The following is a 17559-nucleotide window of genomic DNA, read 5'->3' on the forward strand; positions in this document are numbered from 1 at the left end:
GACAGGTTCCCTGCTGGAGAACTCTGGAAGACAGTGTAGAACATAACTCAGGGTTTTCCCACCCAAGGGGCAGAGGATCTGGGGTATTGATCCTCCAGCCCTCATCTGTCACTGCCTGGGGGCTGCTCCCAGGAGATTAACTCTCTGACACTTCTGGCCTGCCTGTCCCTCCTGCAGAGAAAAAGCCACCAGTAGACTTTGTTGTAGGATATTGTAAGCAAATTCTGGAACAGTGAGTCTGAGGGGATATGGACAAGTAGAACCAACCGTTCTATGCCACAGACCCACCAGGGTCACAATATCATTTTTAACACAGTCTCTAGTCAGGGCCATCACTTGAGATGAACACTATGAACCAAATCTGGCAAATATCATACCAGGTCTTTTTGTAGCCAATGAATCAGTGAGGAGTGAGTGAAACAGGACCCTGAGTCATGGGTCAGTACAAGACAAGCCTGCAACCAAGTCTGGGCCTGCATCTGGATCTGCAGCAACTCCAGCAAAGCAACAAGGGCATTTTTTTCTGGACCTCACAGCCAGAACACCTCTCTGGACTTCCAACATTCTCTAGTCGAAAGGGACTCCATTCTCCATACATCCAGCCATCCTGAGTCAGGACGATATTAAACTGAGTGGCAGAAGCTTGGTCTTGATCTTACATAAATCTGTATGGAGAACCCACTGCCCAGTAAATGCTAGCATATTTATTTATTTATTTTTGGCTGCATTGGGTCTTCGTTGCTGCGCATGGGCTTTCTCTAGTTGCGGCGAGCAGGGGCTACTCTTCGTTGGGGTGCGCAGGCTTCTCATTGCGGTGGCTTCACTTTTGCGGAGCACGGGCTCTAGGCACTCAGGCTTCAGTAGTTGTGGCGCACGGGCTTAGTTGCTCCGCGGCATGTGGGATCTTCCTGGATCAGGGCTCGAACCCTTGTCCCCTGCATTGGCAGGCGGATTCTTAACCACTGCGCCACCAGGGAAGCCCCTAAATGCTAGCATATCACCAGGTCCTAGCCTAGTGACAGTCCTGAGGCCTTGTAGACAAGACAGGATTGATTGGTTCACGGGGACTGACCCCTGCAGGTGCTGGACATCCCAGGCCAGTGGTGGAAGTTCTAACCTTGCCCCAGTGCCTGTGTTCATATCAGTCAGGGTGGCCTCATGCACCCGGAATTGAGCTTGTCTTCGTGTGGATTCCCCCAGGAGCAGAGCCTGAGACAAAGATTTGTGCTCAGAGAGTTTATTTGGGAGGCAATCTCAGGAAGCACCAGTGAGGGGGGGGTGGGAAGGGAGGCAGGGAAAGTAAGGAAGCCCAATACAGTGTGCTTGTGAGCAAGTCACTCCTGTGAGTTTTCTGGAGCTTAATCCCACCAGGGAACTCTGGGAAACTGTATAAAACACACGCCTCAGAGATTTCCCACCTGAGGGGCAAGGGAGCTTGTGTACTTACTTATACACCGACTTCTGTCAGTCACTGGTCAGAAGCTTCCGGGGGCAGTGGGAGGGGAGCACCACCTTTCTGGAACTTCTAGGTGGCCTCGCAGGTGGTAACAGGCCCCAGAAGCTAGAGAAAGCTCTCAGGGGAAGAGATGCAGTGCTGGCAGATGGGGACAGACAGGTGTACACTGAAGAGGTAAAGATGAGGGGGTCTGGATGGGGCACAACAGTGTGCACTGGAGGTGGCCCCGGGCAGTCAGCCTGTGGAAGGGGAAGTTTTTCCTAGTTGGAGTAAGTTTATGAGTTTTTCGTCATCTGTAGGTCCTGCCTCTCCTGGGACCAGGTGACAGAAATTCTGCTCAGACTGTTTCTAGTTGAGGTACCAAGATGCCAGGTGACAAAGGAGACCTTCCGAGCATCAGCCTACCACCGGGCTTTCTTTCCACAGGGCCGATGGGGTGGAAGTAAGATGGGGGTCAGATACTTGGTTGCTTGACCTTTAGAGAGAGAGCATCTCCCAGGAAATCCTCTGCTTCCTTCCCACATATGTTTCCCAGCAGAACCAGGCTGCTGTGCCCTGCATCCTCGAGCAGCCTCTGGGGCTGTACTTGGCTCAGATAGGACCCACTGTGGACAGGTCTCACTGGCTCAAGGGAAGCCCAGCAGCAGCTTTGACCAGCCCTACTGCTGACTGTTTTGCAAAACGTCCTCATTCTTCCCATTCCTGCCCTTATTGGCAGGGCCCTTATTTTTTTCCAAAAAGAAAAATCTCCCAGGGAACTCTTTGGTGGTCCAGCTCTTTCACAGCTGTGGCCTGGGTTCAATCCCTGGTTGGGGAACTAAGATCCCACAAGCCGCACGGTGCAGCCAAAAAAAAGAAAAAGAAAAATCTCCCAGAAAAATGGAAACTGCTGTGCAGTGCAGAAAGGATGGTCTTTTCAATAAATGGCATTAGGTCAACTGGATATTCATAAGACAAAATGAAACTTGACCTCTACCACATACCATTCACAAAAATCAGTTAAGAGGGATTGTGGACCTAAATGTGAAAGCTAAAAAAGTAAAGCCTCATGCCCTTGAAGATAAACTAGTAGTTGTTTGCCAGAGTAACCTCTAAGGTCTATTTCCCCCGCCATGTGGTCAACTTAGAATGAGGCAAGCATTAAACATGGTTGAGGTGGTTCAAGTGGACCCCCAAATCTCTTTTCTCTTCCCGAGGATGACTTCTCCAAACAGGAAAAAATTCACAGATCACACACAATGTCTTTGTCCCCTAGAAGAGCCAGGCTCTTCAGTGATTCTCAGAAGCTCCTCGCTCTTGCGCCTGGGCCGGCCACCCTCCCCTCCCTGTCCACACCTTTGCACGTATACCCACAAGCTTCCTTCCTCTGCTGCCATTCCAGTGTGCAGTAACAACACCCTCTGGGTGACCGAAGGGCATGAGCCACCTTGAAGCCACCAGCTTTGAAGTCTGGTGTTCATAAGAACACCACACCAGACAAGCTCTCTCTCACCAACCCCAACGTGAGAGCCCTCCTATCACTTGTTTCACACTCCCCTGCTCTTCACTCTCATTAAGGGATTTTTTGATAACTAGAATTTCTCAGTTGAACGTAGTCTAAGTTATCAATCGTTTCGTTATGGTTAATGTTTCTTGTACCCTTTTAAGAAATCTTCACCTACCCCCAAATCAAGAAGATATTTTGATTTTTATATATGGTGTGAGCTAGGGATCAAGTTTATTTATTTATTTATTTATTGTATGGATAGTCAACTGGTTCAGCACCATTTATTAAAATGACCATCTTTTCTCCACTGCAAGTCTGTGGCACCTTTATCATAAATTAATTTTCCTTATGTGTACAGGTCTTTTTGTCTACCTTTATACCAATTCCACACTATCTTAATTACTTTAGATTTATAGTAAGTTTTGATATCCAGTACAGCAAATTGTCGAACTCAGTTCTTCATGATTATCTTAGCTATACTTGGTCCTTTGCATTTCCATTTAAATTTTATAATCAATTTATTAATTCTTTAAAAGCCTCCTGAATTTTCATTGAGATTGTATTGAATTTATAGATCAATTAATGGAGAATTGATATCTTTAAAATGTTGGATATTTCAATCTATGAATATTGTGTATTGTTCCATCTATTTAAATCTTTTTTTTAAAGACATCTCATTATATATTTTTATTTTATTTTAAATTTATTTTATTTGTATACTTTTTGGCTGTGTTGGGTCTTCGTTGCTGGGCGCGGGCTTTTTCTAGTTGCAGCGAGCGGGGGCTACTCTTCGTTGCAGTGCGTGGGCTTCTCATTGCGGAGGCTTCTCTCGCTGTGGAGCATGGGCTCTAGGTGTACGGGCTTCAGTAGTTGCGGCACACGGGCTCAGTAGTTGTGGTTCATGGGGTCTAGAGCACAGGCTCAGTAGTTGTGGTGCACGGGCTTAGTTGCTCCGCGGCATGTGGGATCTTCCTGGACCAGGGATCGAACCCGTGTCCCCTGCATTGGCAGGCGGATTCTCAACCACTGAGCCACCAGGGAAGTCCTATTTAAATCTTTTAAACTTCTCTTCACAGTATTTTATAGGCCTCTGTGTGGAAGTCTTACACATCTTTTATTTTTTCCTCAGTATCTGATTATTTTATGCTGTTATATATGATATCATTTTCTTAATTCCACTTCCTAGCTATTTGTTGTGGGTTTATAGAAATACAGTTGATTTTTGTACAATAGCCTTGTATTCAGCAAACTTGCTTAGCTCACATATAGTAATACTTTATTCATAGATTATCTTGGGTTTTTTTTTTAATTTATTTTTTGGCTGTGTTGGGTCTTCATTGCAGCGCACGGGCTTTCTCTAGTTGCAGCGAGCGGGGGCTACTCTTTGTTGTGGTGCACAGGCTCTAGGCGTGCGGACTCAGTAGTTGTGCGCATGGGCTTAGTTGCTCCGCGGCATGTGGGATCTTCCTGGACCAGGGATCGAACCCGTGTCCCCTACATTGGCAGGCAGATTCTTAACCACTGCACCACCAGGGAAGTCCCATCTTGGATTTTCTTAAGTTGATAATTATGTCATCTATAAAGGACAGTCTTATTTCTTCATTTCCAATCCTTATTTCTTTTCTTTCCTTTTCTTGCCAAAATACACCACTGGTGCCTTCAATACAATGTTAATTAGAAGTAGTGTTAGTGGGCAATTTTATTTTGCTCTTGATCTCGAAAGGTAAACTTCTAACATTTAAGTATCATGTTTGGTTTTATAGCATCCTTCTTTCTATTCCTAAGTTTCTAAAAAAAAAATTTAATTATGAATAGAAACCAAATTTTACGAAATGCTTCTGTGCATACATTGAGAGAATCATGTGAATTTCTCCATTATTTTGTTAACGTGCTGAATTACATTCATTATATGTCTAATGTTAAACCACTGCATTAACTGCATTAATTGTATGCTTAATGGTACACTTCCATGTCTCCTTTACCCAGGGTACACCATTTGTTAACATATAGCTCCATTCTCTCTCTCTCTCTCTCTCTCTCTCTCTGTTTCTGTCTCTTTCTCTTTCTTTATCTCTATCTCTTTCTCTCTTTGTGCTACTCTCCCAGAAGGTACCCATTGGCCCTCACCTTCCCCACTTCTCTTCAAGAAGCTAGGTTTCTGGGAAACAAAATGCAGAGATCTGAAGACCACCTCAGTACTTCACCCTGTCATGATACCTTCTGCTGCCTTCTGGGAGATGGGGAGGGAAAAACACAAGAAAGAAAGCAAATCAGTCTCTCACTAAGTCATTCTACCTCGATTCTAACCTGTCTCTCCTCAGCTGGACTCTTAGCTCTGGGTCTCCTCTTTTGGAGTTCCAGAAAGGTGCTCGTGGACCGTCTGTCCAAGAGCCCCTGCCTCCACTCACGTCTCAAAGGGGAAGGTAGACACCCCCACTCCCACCCCCTCCTTGCCTCAGTCCTGGCAGGGAGCACAGAGGGACACCCCTGGGGAGATGGGGGTGAGGGGGGGCAGGTGCTGGGATTAGAGCTGAGGGGACTGCCAAGGGGAAGCAGGGGTGTTCTGAGTCCATAGACACCCCCCACTGGAGACAGAATGGAAGAGACTTCATGATTCTAAAGATATAGAAGAGGCTTCCCACCAGGGCAATAACAGAAACTAGACTGTTTCTGCACATTCCTTTGGCTATTTCATTCCTTGAGGGAAAAAGAGCCAAGTGTTTAAAAGGGGAAGGAAAACACCGTCAACAGCAGGTCTGTTATTCCTTGGGGCCCAGCATCCTGGCATCTTGGTTCTCCAAAGCCTTTCCTTCCTCATTCCCTGCCAGCCTGGGAGTGAACGCTGCCCCAGAGACACCCTTCGCTGTGCAGTGGGCCCCTCGAGCTGGGCTTCCAGCTAGGGTGTAAGGGACTATCCATCTAGCACCATGGCCAAGGGCCACGCTATAGTGGGCAGCCATCCTGTGAGTCCAGTTCCTGAAGGCCTGCCTTAGGGTGGAGGGTTGGGCAGGAAAGCCCTCTGGCCTACGTCCCTGCCCCTGCTGCCTCTCTTGGGGTTCTCCCAACTGGGAGCCTAGCCCCCTCCACACATCCAACCCCTCACCCAGAGCCTGAGTCCACCTTCAGGTGGGTGGAGGAGGGTCTGGCCACTGGGGCTGGCACTGACTCAAGCCCAGCCAGCTTTGGCTTCTGTGGTGAAAGCAGGTTTGTCTGGGCTGCTCCCCAGGCCCTTCTTGGAGCCGGGCCCAGAGGGCCACCTCGCCAAGACAAACTGTGGCTGCCGCGTGGAATGTGGTCGAGTGGCTGCTAGCAAGCCTCAACCCGGCAGGCCTGTCAGTGGTGCCCCGCGGTTCTGCAGTGTGGAGCCCTACAGGGTCCCCAGGGTCAGGTCAGGCCAGGCCGGGAGCAGGTAACAAGAGGCTGCCAGCTGTAAAGCAGCTCTACTCCAGTAAAAATTAATTAAAAAAAAAAAAAAAGGCTGCCAGGCATCGCTCTGTCCCTTTTTGAGTGAGGTGGGGCATCCCCTCTCTTGGTCTCACCTGAAAACCAAAAACTCATAATCAAGCCTCAAGGTTGACAGAATTCCTCGAAGCCCACTTCCTCGGGGGAGCAGCTCAGTAGCAGAAAGTTGGGGAGGAGGGGCTTGCAGGGAGGCATATGCGCCTGTGTGTGTACGTGTGGAGTCGGAGCTGCCAGAGCAGGAGAAAGAGAGGCAGCAAGGCCTCTTCTTCCCTCAACACTGCCCAGGAGGAGCGGGACATTGACATTTAGACCCACAACTTACGCAGCACTTGCTGTAAGGGGATTCCCTGGAAGCAGAGCCTGAAATGGGGGCTGGGGTGCATGTGGAAGTGCTCTCTAGAAGAAAAGGGCTGAGGGAGGCAGGACAGGGCTGGGGTGGGGATGGGGGGATGCTAAGTAAGAATGTGGTATCGGGCTTCCCTGGTGGCGCAGTGGTTGAGAGTCCGCCTGCCGATGCAGGGGATACGGGTTCGTGCCCCGTTCCGGGAAGATCCCACATGCCGCGGAGCGGCTGGCCCCGTGAGCCATGGCCGCTGAGCCTGTGCGTCCGGAGCCTGTGCTCCGCAATGGGAGAGGCCACAACAGTGAGAGGTTGCGTACCGGAAAAAAAAAGAAAAAAGAGAATGTGGTATCAGCAGAGCCTAACCTGATGCCATAGGGAGCCCTGGAGCATGAAGGGCATGACAGTTGGCAAGGAGATGGCTGTAATACCCCTGGGCACATGGGCTTAGTTGCTCAGTGGTATGTGGGATCTTCCCAGACCAGGGCTCGAACCTGTGTCCCTTGCATTGGCAGGCGGATTCTTAACCACTGCGCCACCAGGGAAGCCCCTCTGTAGGTTTTCTTTCTGCCCCACATACCCCAGATTTGGAACAGAAGAAGCTGGCAACTCAGAAATGCCAATGGGTGAAGAGAACAACAAAAGGCCCCAACAAAAACCTGCTGTCTCTCTAGTCAAGAGACCAAGAAAGGAGCAACCCGGTAAGACAGAAACTTTTAGACAAAAAAGTTTATACTCCAGCCAAATCCCCCAGAAGAAACTGTAGCCCCACCTACACTCACACCAGCAAAGGCCCAGTGGGGAGCCTAAACTTCCATCCTGTCCAGGCTGCAATGAGGTGCCCCAACACCCCTGCCAGTGTGATGCCAGAGAAGACCAAGTAAAGGGCGGAGACTTTCATCCCCGCTGGCTGGCGATGAGGCCTCCCCTGGGGCCTCACTCGTGTTTCACCATGTCAGTGAAAACCATGTGAAAAGCCTGCATTTCCACCCCACTCAGCAGTAACAAGGGGCTTTTCATTCTCCCTGCTGGGATGGTGTCACAAGAAACCTAATGAGTCAGGACTTTGACCATGGCCCAGAGGTAACAAGGCTACCCCCAACCTGTGCTGTCAGTGGAGATCACACTTGGAGCCAGACCTCCCACATCTGCCCATCAGTGAAAAGGAACACCACCCCCTGGGTGTCAACAGAGGACAAGTGAGAAACTTAGACTTTCTACCTCTGCCTGGCAGCACCCCGCCTTGCCCTGGTAGACTGGTGTCAGAAAAAGCCAGTTAAAATATAAAATTTCGAGGCTTCCCTGGTGGCGCAGTGGTTGGGAATCCTCCTGCCAATGCAGGGGACACGGGTTCAAGCCCTGGCCCGGGAAGATCTCACATGCTGCAGAGCAGCTAAGCCTGTGTGCCGCAACTACTGAGCCTGCGCTCTGGAGCCTGCGAGCCACAACTACTGAAGCCCGTGTGCCTAGAGCCCGTCCTCCACAACAAGAGAAGCCACCGCAATGAGAAGCCCACACACTGCAACGAAGAGTAGCCCCCACTTGCCGCAACTAGAGAAAGCCCGCACGCAGCAACGAAGACCCAACGCAGCCATAAATAAATAAATAAATAAATAAAATATATTAAAAAAAAAAAGTTAACATTAGTGTCACCTGAGTCCCAGAAGGAAAGATAAAAAAGTTAAGACTGAAAAAATACTTGAAGAAATAACTGAAAAATGTTCACTTCTCACTCAGGTCTTAAGGGCCCCAACCTCTGAGAAAGACAATTCCATATATTTGTGTTTATTATAAAGCTGTAATTAAAAGAACATCTGTAACTTCAAAGTTCCAAGAAACCTGAGGATTTGGGCCACTACATTGTTCCTGCAATTCCTCCTACACGCAGAGTTTAGTAAGCAATAGTTTGACATTACATTTTGAGCCTTTGGCCTTTTTTTCCTCCACACTTTCCAAGCTTTCACAGACTTGGGGGCATTTAGCTTGTGTCTTATCTCACAGGCTAGAACCACCATTGTCTTTCTCTCCATGGATATCAAACAGGTTTCATCTCAAGCACATTCTAGTACATATGGTGTCTTTGTTCAAATTAGAAAAAGATGTCCCTTTTTCAAGTAAAACAAACAAAAAAAGTATTATATTATTTGTTTCTTAACAATAATAATTAAGACAAATATACAGGGACTTCCCTGGTGGTCCAGTGGTTAAGACTTCACCTTCCATTGCAGCGGGTGCGGGTTCATACCTGATCGGGGAGCTAAGGTCCAACATGCCTCGCAGCCAAAAAACCAAAATATAAAACAGAGCAGTATTGTAACAAATTCAGTAAAGATTTTTTAAATGGTCAACATCAAAAAAAAAAATCTTAAAAAAAAAAAAGACAAATATACACGAGCACCTGATCCCTCCCAAAGCTGAAATCATTTTGTGCCACCTGGTACCTGGGCTGGAGGAGTATTCCCAGATGAAGACTGTGTTGTCTCCAGGGACTTCTCTGGTGGTCCAGTGGTAAAGAATCCGCCTTCCAATGCAGGGGTTATGGATTTGATCCCTGGTCAGAGAATTAAGATCTCACATGCCATGGGGCAACTAAGCCTGCATGCCACAACTACTGAGCTCGTGCGCCTCAACTAGAGCCAGTGTGCTGGAACTACAGAGCCCACATGCTCTGGAACTGCGTGCCGCAACTACAGGCCCACGCTCCCTGGAGCCTGTGTGCCACAACTAGAGAAGAAAAAAACCCGCACACCACAACTAGAGAGAAGCCCATGCACCTCAATGAAGAGCCCGCGCACTGCAACGAAAGATCCCACATGCCTCAGTGAAGATCCTGTGTGCCACAGCTAAGACCCAATACAGCCAAAAATAAATTAAATAAATAAATAATAAATAAATCTTAAAAAAAAAAAAAAGAATGTGTTGTCTCCAGAATCCAAAGAGGCCACCAGTCACTGTGCTTTCTTCTTTGTGGTGGAGGATGCAAGATGCAGCAATTAGTCTTTTACTTTGGAGGAGATATCGTGGCATCCCCTTGATGAATGGATCCCATAGGACCTTACCAAAGTGGCAATTTCCTGAATCTTCATAGGGTTTATTTCCCACCATCTGGAGTGTGTGTGTCTTACCAAGGTCTCTAGTGTGCTAGCCGTGTCATGTTCATCCTGCCCAGCCAGTATGATGTCAGCAATGTAAAGGACCATTGTAGCATTCTGCACGATGTACAGATGGTCCAGATATATTCAAACTATATTATGATAGGGACCGGGAGAGTTAACACGAGTGTGAAACTCCAACTGAGTATTTTTTTTTTAAGACAAGAGGGTTTTTTTGTTTATTTTTTAAATTTTTTATCTAGTTATTTATTTTTGGCTGTGTTGGGTCTTCGTTTCTGTGCAAGGGCTTTCTCTAGTTGTGGCGAGCGGGGGCCACTCTTCATCGCGGTGTGCAGGCCTCTCATTGTTGCGGCCTCTCCCGTTGCGGAGCACAGGCTCCAGACACGCAGGCTCAGTAGTTGTGGCTCATGGGCCTAGCTGCTCTGTGGCATGTGGGATCTTCCCAGACCAGGGCTCGAACCCATGTCTCCTGCATCGGCAGGCAGATTTTCAACCACTGTGCCACCAGGGAAGCCCAAGTGAGTATTTTTGATCATTCATTGTGAACTAGAACTGTTTCTGATCCTCTTTTCTAACTGGGATGGAATTCTAATATGGAATTCACCATATTAACAAACTGAAAAGAAAAAAAAGGAGTGATCATCTCAATAGATGCAGAAAAAAGCATTTGACAAAATCTAACATTCATTCCTGATAAAAATTCTCAGCAAACTAGGATTAGAAGGGAACCTCCTCAACATGATAAGGGGCGTCTATAAAAACCTAATAGCTAACATCAAACTGAATGTTTCCCTCCTAAAATCCACTCTTACCACTTTTGTACTTCTTTGATCTACAGATTTATGTCTTTCACCAAACTTGGGGAGTTTTCAGCCATTGTTACTTAATTCCTATTTGATATAGTACTGGAAGTTCTAGCAAGTGCAATAAAGCAAGAAAAAGAAATAAAATGCTTAATATTGTAAAGGAATAAATAAAATTACCCCTATTGATAGATGATATGATCATCTATGCAGAAAATTCTAGGGAATCTATATTTTTTTAAAGTCCTATATCTAATAAGCAAGTTTACCAAGGTCACAAGACTTGAGATCAATGTATAATATTCCATCATACTTCAATATATTAGCAACAAGGGGCTTCCCTGGTGGCTCAGTGGTTAAGAATCCACCTGTCAATGCAGGGGATGCAGGTTCGAGCCCTGGTCTGGGAAGATCCCACATGCCGCAGAGCAACTAAGCCCATGCACCACAACTACTGAGCCTGCACTCTAGAGCCCGTGAGCCACAACTACTGAGCCATGTGCCACAGCTACTGAAGCCCACACACCTAGACCCCATGCTCTGCCACAAGAGAAGCCACTGCAATGAGAAGCCCGTGCACCGCAACGAAGAGTGGCCCCCACTTGCCGCAACTAGAGGAAGCCCATGAGCAGCAACAAAGGCCCAACACAGCCAAAAATAAATAAATAGAATAAATTTAAAAGAAAGAAAAGAAATGTACTTATAATTTTAAAAAGTGTTCCTTAAAAATATATATATATATATATATATATATATATTAGCAATGAACAACTGGAACATGACATTTTTAAAAAGAGTAACTGTATTTTTTTGCTAGGGGTGCCACAGATCGGGTAGCTAAGAGAACAGAAATTTATTTTCTCACAGTTCTAGCTATGAAGTCCAAGATCAAGGTGTTTCAAGATTTCGTTTCTCCTGCCCCATCTCTCCTTGTTTGATTGATGGACGTCTTTCACTCTGTCCTCACATGGCCTTTTCTCTGGGCATACATGTCCCTGGTATCACTCCCTCTTTTTATAAGAATACAAGTCACATTGGATTAGGGCCCACCCATCTGACTTCATTTAACCTCAATTACCTTTTTAAAGTCTCTATCTCCAAATATAGTAACATTCTGAGGTGTGTGTGGGAGAGGACTTCAACATATGAATTTGAGGGGGACAGAATTCAGTCCATACAGTACTATTTACAATAGCTCCAAAAAAATGAAATACTTGAATATATCTAACAAAACATATACAGGATCTGTATGCTAGAAACTACAAAATGCTAATGAAAGCAATCAAAGAAGAATTAATAAAAGGAAAAACATACCATATTTATAGATTGGAAGACATAGTATATTTAAGATATATATTCTCCCCCAAATTGAACAATAAATTTAATATAATTCCAATTAAAATTCCAGCAGGACTCTTTGTAGATAGAGACAAGCTAAATCTAAAATGTATATAGGGACTTCCCTCCTGGTCCAGTGGGTAAGACTCCACGCTCCCAATGAAGTGGGCCCGGGTTCCATCCCTGGTCAGGGAACTAAATCCCACATGCTGCAAATAAGATCCAGCACAGCCTAAATAAATAAACATTAAAAAAAATTTAAAAATAAAATGTATATAGAAAGGTAAATAAACTAGAATAGCCAAAACAATTTTGAAAAAGAAAAACAGGGCTTTCTTGGTCGCACAGTGGTTGGGAATCCGCCTGCCAATGCAGGGGACACGGGTTCGAGCCCTGGTCCAGAAGGATCCCACGTGCCGCAGAGCAACTAGGCCCATGCACCACAACTACTGAGCCTGCGCTCTAGAGACCGCGAGCCACAGCTACTGAGCCCGCATGCGACAACTACTGAAGCCTGCGCACCTAGAGCCCATGCTCCGCAACAGGAGAAGCCACCGCAGTGAGAAGCCCATGCACCACAAGGAAGAGAGGCCCCTGCGCGCCACAACTAGAGAAAGCCCACGTGCAGCAACAAAGACCCAACACAGCCAAAAATAAATAAATAAAATAAATAAATTTTAAAAAATAAATTAAAAAAAAAGAAAAACAAAGATGTAGGGTTCACATTAACCAATTTTTTGTAGGTTTTTTTTTTAACATTTTTGTTTTTTAATCTTTTGGCCACGCCACACGGCATGTGGAATCTTAGTTCCCTGGCCAGGGATTGAACCCACGCCCCCTTCACTGGGGGCTTGGAGTCTTAACCACTGGACCACCAGGGAAGTCTCTGTAGGGTTTTTTTAATTTAGTTTTTTAATTATGGTAAAATTTAGCATTGTAATCATTTTTAAGTGTACAATCAGTGACATCAAGTACATTCATAATGTTGTAATGCTAGAAGTACTATCTATTTCTAGACCTTTTTCATCATCCCAAACAGAAACATGTACCCATTAAGTTATAACTCCCCATTCCCCTTACCCCAATCCTTAGTAATCTCTACTCTTTTTTTTCTTTAAAGTTTCTTTAACTTTTATACAATTTTTAAAGTTTACTTTCCTTTTACAGTTATTACAAAATATTGGCCGATTTCCCCATGTTGTACAGTACATCCCTGAGCCTAGCTTACACCCAATAGTTTGTACCTCTCACTCGCCAACCTCTATAATGCCCCTCCCCCTCCCAGTGGTAACCACTAGTTTGTTCTCTGTATCTCTGAGTCTGCTTCTTTTATGCCATATTCACTAGTTTGTTATATTTTTTAGATTCCACATATAAGTGATATCATACAGTATTTATCTTTCTCTGACTTATTTCACTTGGCATAATGCCCTCCAAGTCCAACTATGTTGCTGCAAATGGCAAAATTTTGTTCTTTTTTATGGCTGAGTAGTATTCCATTGTATATATACATACCACATCTTTATCCATTCACTTAATTTGGTTTCATGTCTTGGCAATTGTAAATGCTGCTGCTATGAACATTGGGGTGCATGTGTCTTTTCAAATTAGTGTTTTTGTTTTTTTCAGAGGTATACTCTAGAGTGGAAATGCTGGGTCATATGGTAGTTCTATTTTCAGTTTTTTGAGAAACCTCCATAATGTTTTCCACAGTGGCTGCACCAACTTACATTCCCATCAGCAGTGTACGAGGGTTCCCTTTTCTCCACATCCTCACCAACATTAGCTATTTGTGTTCTTTTTTATAATAGCCATTCTGACAGGCGTGAGGTGATATCCCACTGAGGTTTTGATTTTTGTTTCCCTGGTGATTAGCAAGGTGAGCATCTTTTCATGTGTCTTTGGTCATCTGCATTTCCTCTTCGGAAAAATGTCTATTCAGTTCTTCTGCCCATTTTTTAATCGGGTTGTTTGTTTCTTTGATATTGCGTTGTATGAAGTAACCTCTATTCTACTTTCTGTCTCTATGAATTTGCCTATTCCAATACCTCATATAAGAATTACATGGAAACATATAATATTTGTCCTTTTGTGTCTGGCTTATTTCACTTAACATAATGTTTTTTTGCTAACAAGTTTTGTCTTTAATGGCACATATCAGAATTTCATTCCTTTTCATGGCTGAGTAATATTCTATTGTGTGTATACTACATTTTGTTTATTCATTCATTTTTTGATGGACACTTGGATTTTGTATACCTTTTGGCTATTGTGAATAATGCTGCTCTGAATATTGGTGTACACATATCTGTTTGAGTTCCTGCTTTAAATTTTTTTGGATACATACCTAGAAGTGGAATTACTGGGTCATTTGGCAATTCTGGTGTTTTTTAAAAAATATTTTATTCCTTTATTAAAATAAATTTATTTATTTATTTTTGGCTGTGTTGGGTCTTTGTTGCTGTGCATGGGCTTTTCTCTAGTTGTGGAGAGCAGGGACTACTCTTCATTGCTGTGCGCAGTCGCTCATCACGGTGGCTTCTCTTGTTGTGGAGCACAGGCTCTAGGCATGCGGGCTTCGGTAGTTGTGGCTCATGGGCTCCAGAGCACAGGCTCAGTAGTTGTGGCCCACGGGCTTAGTTGCTCCACAGCATGTGGTATCTTCCCGGACCAGGGCTTGAACCCGTGTCCCCTGCATTGGCAGGCGGATTCTTAACCACTGCACCACCAGGGAAGCCCTATGTTTAACTTTTTGAGGAACCACTAAACTCTTTTCCACAGCAGCTGTAATATTTTACATTCCCACTAGCAATAAACAAGTGTTCCAATTTCTCCACATCATTGCCAAAACTTGTTATTTTCCATTTTATTGCTAATAGCCATCTTAATGGGTGTGAAGTGCTATCTTATTGTGGTTTTGATTTGCATTTCCCTAATGACTAATGATGTTGAGCATCTTTTCATGTACTTATTGGCCATTTGTATATCTTCTTTGAAGAAATGTATTCAAGTCCTTTGCCCATTTTTGAATTAGTTTGTTTTGTTGTTGAGTTGTAGAGGTTCTTTATGTATTCTAGATATTTAAACTTCTGTAAATATTTTCTCCCATTCTGTGTGTTATGTTTTCAGTCTTTTGCAGTGTTCTTTGATGCACAGAAGTTTTTAACTTTTATGAAGTCTAATTTATCTCTTTTTTTCTCTTGTTGCCTGTGCTTTTGATGTCATATCCAAGAAATATTGACAAACCGAATGTCATGAAGATTTCCCCTTTTTCTTCTAGGAGTTTTATAGTTTTAACTCTTAAGTTTAGATTTTTGATCCATTTTGAGTTAATTTTTGTATATGACATAAGGTAAGAGTCCAACTTCATTCTTTTGCATGTGCATACTACCCAATTGTCAAATGTATCATAAAACTACAGTAGTCAAGACAGTGTGGTATTGGTGAAAGAATAGATGCATACCAATGCAACGGACTAAAAATTCCAGAAGTAGATCCGTATCAATACGGTCAACAGATTTTTAACAAAGGTATAAAGGCATTTCAATGGAGAAAGAACAGTCTTTTCACCAAAAGGTGCTGTAAAAATACTGGACCTGCATATGCAAAAAACAAACAGGGACTTCCCTGGTGGCGCAGTGGTTAAGAGTCTGCCTGCCAGTGCAGGGAACACGGGTTTGATCACTGGTCTGGGAAGATTCCACATGCCTCAGAGCAACTAAACCCGTGTGCCACAACTACTGAGCCTGCTCTCTAGAGCCCTCGAGCCACAACTACTGAAGACTGTGCACTCTAGGGCCCATGTGCCACAACTACTGAGCCCGTGTGCTGCAACCACTGAAGCCCATGCACTGCAATGAAGACCCAACACAGCCAAAAATTTAAAAAGATAAAAAACAAACAAAAACAAAAAACACCTCAATTTACATCTCACATATATAAAAATTAACTCAAAGGGATCATAAACCTAAATGTAATATGTAAAACTATAAAACTCTCAGAAGAAAATATAGGAAAAATAGCTTCATGATTTTTGGTCAGTCAAAGAATTCTCAGCACACAAAAGTACCATCTATAGGGACTTCCCTGGTGGCACAGCAGTTAAGACTCCACGCTCCCAATGCAGGGGGCCTGGGTTCGATCCCTGGCCAGGGAACTAGATCCCACATGCACGCCGCAACTAAGAGTTCGCATGCCACACCTAAGGAGCCCGCCTGCCACAACTAAGGAGCCAGTGAGCCTCAACCAAGGAGCTTGCCTGCCGCAACCAAGACCCAGCACAACTAAATAAATAAATAAAAACATCTTCCCAGCAATCAATCAAAAAAAAAAGTCATTAAAAAAAAGTACCATCTATAAAAGAAAAAATTGATAAACTAAACTTTTTAAAATTTAAAACTTCTCTGCAAAGAACACTAGCAAGAGAATTAAAAGATAAGCAAGAAATTGGAGAAAATATTAGCAATTCACTTATCAGACAAAGGACTTATATCCAACTCTCAAAACTCAAAAATAAGAAAACCACCCAAATTTTTGTTTGTTTGTTTGTTTTTTGGGGTTTTTTCGGTACGCGGGCCTCTCACTGCTGTGGCCTCTCCCGTTGCGGAGCACAGGCTCCGGACGCGCAGGCTCAGCGGCCATGGCTCATGGGCCCAGCCGCTCCGCGGCATGTGGGATCTTCCCGGACCAGGGCACGAACCCGTGTCCCGTGCATTGGCAGGCGGACTCTCAACCACTGCGCCACCAGGGAAGCCCCACCCAAATTTTTTAATGGACAAAAGATCTCTTTTTTGTCCCTTGTACATGATGAGTCCCTTCTCTCTTGCAACTTTCAAGATTCTCTCTTTGTCTTTGGTTTTTGACAGTTTGATAATATGTCTAGATGTAGAGCTTTTTAGGTTTACCCTGCTGAGAATTCACTGAGCTAAAACAAAGATTTAAGAACAGAAATATGAACAGTGGTTGCCTAGGGTTGGGATGGGAGGAGAGTCTGAATACAAGGGATGGCACAAGTGAATTCTTTATGTCTGTGTCTATGGTGGTGGTTACAAGAATCTTTGTGCATGACTAATTGAAATGTACATCCAAAAAGTGAATTTTATTATACGCAAATTTTTAATAAATGAAAATGGATACTTTTTTTTAAGTACATAAAATGTTCACACAAAGTTTAACATATATTTTTAAGTGAACACCAAAGGATTCTCATCAGGTAAAGAAAAAAAGTGTTACTAGCACTTCAGAAGCCTCCCCACCCCCTGCCATGTTCTCCTCCTTGACCGTTGCTCCATTGATCCTCCCAGAATCAATCACTATCCTAACTTTTATCATAATCATATCCTTGCTTTTATTATTTTATGCAATCCATAAACAATATAATTTTCCTTTTGTGCTTTGCTTATTTCACTCAAAATTGTTTTTGTGAGTCATCCATGTTGTGTACAGTGGTTGTTTGTTTTCATCCTGTATACAATTCCATTGTATAAATGTACCATATTTTACTCTCCAGTCTACTCTTTTTTTTTTTTTTTTTTTTTTTTTTTGTGGTACGCGGGCCTCTC

This window comes from Physeter macrocephalus, chromosome 14 (assembly GCF_002837175.3).
Source record: "Physeter macrocephalus isolate SW-GA chromosome 14, ASM283717v5, whole genome shotgun sequence".
NCBI lineage: Eukaryota > Metazoa > Chordata > Mammalia > Artiodactyla > Physeteridae > Physeter > Physeter macrocephalus.